This window comes from Sparus aurata, chromosome 2 (genome assembly GCF_900880675.1).
Source record: "Sparus aurata chromosome 2, fSpaAur1.1, whole genome shotgun sequence".
Classification (NCBI taxonomy): domain Eukaryota; kingdom Metazoa; phylum Chordata; class Actinopteri; order Spariformes; family Sparidae; genus Sparus; species Sparus aurata.
In genome coordinates, this window is record NC_044188.1 from 28,223,159 (window position 1) to 28,229,385 (window position 6,227).

Genomic DNA, 6,227 nt, shown 5'->3' on the forward strand with positions numbered 1-6,227 from the left:
TGCAGGAACTATTTTCTTTCCATATTCGTGGTCAGAAGATTAGTTAGCGATGAAAAACTCTTGATTAATAAAAGAACAGTTGTGTTGGATTCAAAATAATAAAAAGACAAAGTGACGACTTGACATGAACATTCTGTAAACACAACTGGCGAGGCGGCTGTCCCTTTGACTTGAACACAGCGGTTCCTGTCTCTTCTATATTAGGGGGGAACAGAGATTGTGTAGCTGTGAGTCGACCATATTAGGGTGCTCCCTTATAAAGGAAATTGATTTGGGGAAGCCCTCTCTGTGAAGTAATCCCTGGCAAGTTCTATGTGTCACAGTCCCCATATTAGGAGACTAGTTCATATACCTTATGTTAATGAAACACTGGTTAGTAGATTAGGCATGTAAATGTATAATAATTGTATAAATATTTTATTTGTTTTGTCAATTTACCATTATTCTGTCATTATAACTAAGATGACTGAATGAATATATTTGTCCCAATGAACAACAACCACAAAAAAAATGCTGTGGAAAGGAAAAAATAAAGAAGCATCTGGAACATGTGGCCGGGCCAACACTGCATCAATGATCAACCATTGTTTGTTTTAATCTTTTAGGCTACTGAACTAGGACTTTCATGAGAAAAACAATGTCCTGTCCCATTATTCCAAGTGCGTATATCAAGTGATTGAGTGTTTATCAAGGTTTATTTCCAAGCATGCCTGTAAAATGTTTTATATGACTATTGTATTTGTTCACAAGTGAGATGTATCAAGAAAACACAGGTTAAACATTAACCATTATCAGGACACTGGGTTTATGTGTTTGACATGTGTTTTGCACACGTGTGCCAGTGCATCCAGGAGCCATTTTCATTCACTTAGTTCTCTCCTCACATTGAACTTTGGCTTCTTCAGCAAGAGGTGCAGCATACACTCTCTGATTTTGCTAACAGCACATGACACTGCTGATACTTTCACTAACTGGAAGCCACGCTGAGATTACTTCAAGTTTTCAAGGCATAACATTGCCACGACTTTTATTTGTTGTTAGTGCCTACGTCTGACAAACAGACCTGGTATTTGTAATTACGACAGTGGTGTTGCACTAACCCTAACTGTGTGGTGGCCACCAAATCTCACAAAATACCTGCGTCTACGCACTAGACCTTTAAAGTATCCAGAACAGTAAGCATACTGTAGTTTCTGCAGCTTAGCAAGAAAAGCATTTATGACAGAAAAGTCACATCTGCCATTATTTTAGAAACACAAGTCAATTATTGATAAGAATCAAACTACTGACAAGTGATGGACACTGTCATTCCTCCCAGTGTACTGAAACACTAGAATCAGTACATTTTTAAAGACAATAGCAAAAGTTAACTGAATGGTACCATGCTCTACTGGAGCTCAGACTGCGCAGTCCCATTACTGATGGGTTTATGTTCAGCAAGTACTTCATAGAGTGGAACCACTAGGTTACACCTTTGGAAAACATTCGGCACCACTTGCATGACAGATAAAGTACCTTGGCCCTTGCAAATCATAATGGAACACTTCACCAGCAAAAAGGAAAACACAACAACCAATTGGATAGCACAATGAGAAGCAGGAAAACACACCACCTCCTCACAAATCATAATGACAATGAACAAAACCCAACGACAAATCACGAAACACAACGCCAAATTGGACATCCAATTAGCAAAACAGCTAATAATATTAACACAAGAGAAAACAACAACAAATCAGAAAACACAACGAAAACAAGGTCCTGTTGGAAAAGGTTGGTACATTCTGTTGACAAGGATCGTTGGTGATTGGGCAGATGCACTGCTATTTGTGCTACCCCACTGCTTTGATTCACACTTGACTCAAATTATTGTGGTTCTGAAACGATGGTTTTGCTGTAGTTTCCCCAGTAAACACAATGACCTCTTTGGCCTCCTTCCTGGTCCTCTCGGGGTTGCTCATCCTCCGAAGCTGCACTTTGTTGCAGGCCTGAGAGAAGAGAAGTATGTACAAGCTGTTTTCACTTCAATTTAATGTGCCATATATTTATTTGGTGAAGGGGAAAAATGAATATCCAAGGAAAGTCTTGTTTTGAAGTTGCAGAAATGACGATATTGAAGGATATTTTGTTATATCACCACTTTCAATCATATCCTGATGGATGAAACTCCTGATAATTGGAAAAATAATCAAGGCAGGCAGCCGGCATGCAGTCACAGCGGGCTCGATACAAATGATTGTCTCATGATGTTCACACACGTCTGGCTGCCATGCGTGATTTGGATTCCCTTAAAATGACATCAATACAGCAATAGCACTGGAATGCAAGTATAGCTTACTTTGGGATGTAACAGAGACACACTACACTCCTAAACACAGAGTTATCAGATAAAGCCTTCCACATGGCAACACAGGGGCGTACACACCCACACAGACAGACATGCCATTCCCAATCACAGACATCATCCTTGTCATCCCTGTCCCATGACTTCTAATGATGCAGAGTAGAGTGGGAAGGAAAACGGTCAAGCTAAGTGGTTGCACGTTCAGCAGCTCGGCTCATATGACTGCCATTCCTTCAGATATTACTGCAGCAGAAGAGCAGGGAAGCAATAGACAATGATCCACTGAAGCCCTGGGAGCTTCCCCCGGGATGCCTGATTCAATCATCAATAATCACACACTTAGCTACATCTGTTCCAAGACCCTTCTACACATGCAAAAGCCACACTGGGTCACTGCTGTGAGTAGTTTCAGCTCCTACAAGATGGAAGTTGTAGTTGAATCAGCTTATAGAGCACATTTAAAAAACTGTCATTGCTTTCTTGGTGAAATGTAGCTGATAACATCACTTCCAACCTCTTGCATGCCAGTCCGATGTGAAGCTGGAGCCAGCTGCTTGCAGTGACTTAGTTTACTGGAAAACAAGTAGTGGGAAACATCAGCAACTTCAGCCTGGCTCTGTCCAAATGTAAAAGGAGTATTATTAAGTTTGGGGTAATGCGTGGCGAGGTGTGCATTATCAAGAATTAATGGATGACATGGAAGCCAGGAATAATGGGCACCTAGAGGAGCATTATCCCACTACCATGGTCCCTTGCCATAGAAGAAAACAAGACAAAATATAAAGTTTTTCACAAGCAATAACTGGTTCCGTGGGAAACATCTGAGGGTTTGACTGATACCTGGAAAAATCATGACAATCCCATGAGGGATGAAATGGAAACATCATTCACTGCTCCGATAGGATGGACCTTAGATAAACTAGTCCACTCAGCTCATAGAACCCTACGCATTAGCTTTTTGCCAGAAAGCTACGTTATGCTAGCGAGCTTCAAAGTCAATAACTCTGCAGACGGTTGACGAACAATGAATGTAACCTGACAGAATGTGAACCAACAAGACTAGCTAGCTAGCCGTGTAATCGTTCCAAAAACCCACATCAGAGTTTTCATGAACAGACAACAGTCCATGTGTGCTGTTGGCCACAGCCAGCAGTAGCCAGTTGAATGATGAATGGGATGTGAAATGACAGCTTGTGCTCAGGGGGACACTGAAGGCTACTTCCTGCAGCTTTTGAGTTACAGGCGCCATCCTGTGGGGTTGAGAGGATGATGCACTGAAAGACTACACTCAGTGTTGTACATAAAGAATTCAAATCAGATACAGGCTAAAGTGCATACATGAAGAAGTTTCGCTGGAACTACTTGAATAGGCCTAGTCACATGGGTGTGCCAACATCAGGAGTTAGTCGACACCCTGCCGCCAACCAGAATCAAGTATTTACCTAGACCGTGGCATAAAGTTTATATCTCATTAATTAATTAATCCAGATGAAACCAAAGTATAAAAATGACAAGTTGTAGTTTGAGCCAGGCTAGCTGTTTCCCCTTCTTCTCAGTCTATGCTTGGCTAAGCTAACCAGCTGCTTTTTTATCTCTTGGCAAGAATGTGTACAATTTTATCTTTAGAAATGTCAAACCATTTGTTCAAAGCAGCTGTAATCAATATGTTTAGAGTTTACAACCTATCAAAGGACAATATGAAAAACAATGTGACAATGTTAAAAAGGGTCTCTCTTTATAAGCAACCGTCCCCTCACTCTGCAGCGTCCTCTCAGTTTTGGGGAGATTTATAGTGAGTTTTAACTCACTGTTTATCCATCTAGCTTCAACTTGACTGCATTGGTTCAATCTCACCGCTCCCATAATGTAGTTTTTTTAATTCTCCGCAGCAGGCAGCTGTTTGCACCCACTGTAAATGGCAAAGGTAGCAGCTAGCTAGTGACAGTAATGGAACTGGATATTTCCCCTAGGAGTTGGTGGAGACCAAAAACAGAGCTGATATTGGATGGACCGAAAACGACTCAAATAGAAATGATGATTAGTTCATCTCATCCTAAATCCTGATCATTTTCTGCTCACAACTCGTTTCTGCCTCAGCGGCAGAAAAAAAAAAACATCCATCATTGCAGGTTTCCTAAAGAATACCTGCCTTAAAGAATATAGAGCAGAAAATGGAAGCCGACAAGTGAAAGTGCTCGGATGAGTTTGTCCGCAGGATCCATCAGTCAGTTTTTTTGGCTGGCGGCCCAACTTTCTACCTGCTGTTCTGCATCAATAACATGCCCGCACACAAACTGTGCTGATAAGGAGCTTTTGGTGGACCAGGAGCTGATTTTCAGTAAATCAATTGAGCTGCGTAAAGTGCTGAATTAAGTTGCTTTTCAGAGTAACCTTTCACAATTCTGTGAGGTGATGAGAGAAAGAGATTCTGAGCCGTGAAATGTCAGATGTAAGCTATGGGAGTACGATTGTATGTTTTTCCCACTTCACTGACAGAACAGATGTAAAACTCATGCATGCCCACACTATGCCTTGACTCTGATGTAAGAATTTATTCAGGAAATCTCAATCAAAGTAGTAAACTGGAGACAAATAAAAACATTTGGTGTCTGACGGGTTTGCACATCTTAAGACAATGGCCGAAAAATGCTGGAATGAAGAATGCATTGTGACACACTGTGTTGTTCTATTGGTAACTGAGCACCATTATGAGCTTGCATTTCTCTCAGTCTTCAGGTCACAACTCTTGCCCTGACTGAGTCTGAATGAACTCAGAGCCCCCACTGCAGAATTTTTGCGAACCACATGAGCAGACAGTGGTGTGCTGCAGCCAGCAGGATGACACTGATTAGCATCAGCCAGGCTGCAGCGCTACAGGACTGTCGGCAGCAGGCTGGAGAGGACCAGGCTGTCAACGTTGTAACACTCATCTCAGTTTCAAGGCCCTAGCTGAACACATGCAAATAAGGTAAAAATACAGACATTGTGTATTTTTTTTTTTTATTAAATAATTCCCAGTTATCCTGACAAGCAATTTAAAGCTTCCTATAGGATTTAAAAATATGTGAGTTCCCCACAGTGGTAGTATAAAAAAAAGACACTGTGGCACATAGTAATGTACCAAGTGATAACAATTATGATGTCACCCATGGGTTTGCATATTACGGTTTTGAAGCTTCGGATTTGTATTACAGCCACCTCCATCTTGGGTTTTGGAGCCATAACTAAACAAATATAATCCAATTTTACATGTCATCCAAACCATGTCATAACAACTTCATGTGATGCACTGGGGCCCAAAAAGACCTTTTCAAATTTGTTCCTCCCCTTAATGGTCATGAGTGCATTTATGAAGCAATAACTCTCACTTATTTCCTTTCTTGTAATTATGGCTCATATTGAATTCTTTCTCTTAATCAACTTCAAATCTTTAAAACTTTATCTGTGTTTGAAATAATGATGATGATAATAATAATAATAATAATAATAATAATAATAATAATAATAATAACGATAATAATAACAATACAATCGTATGTCCATGTACTTTTGTGTTATCTGTTCTGCTATTTATGGATGTTGTATTAATCTTTATTTATTATGTGTTTTCAGTCTGAGCTCGTGACCAACATCATCACTCTTACTATGCTGAGCTACTTTTTAGAACATAATAAATTAATTGATTTATACTGTTAGGCCTCCATGCATGCATTCATTTCTAGCTCACAATGTCATGAGAAAGTCCCAGAGAGAAACTCTGCTCTCCCGGGTATTTATTGAGATTTGAGATATCCAGGTTGTTTATTGGGGTTAGAACTGACAGCAGCAAAGCGCAGATCCATTTCCAAAGACGCACTAAAAAAGGTTTTTAGTGGCTGAAGTG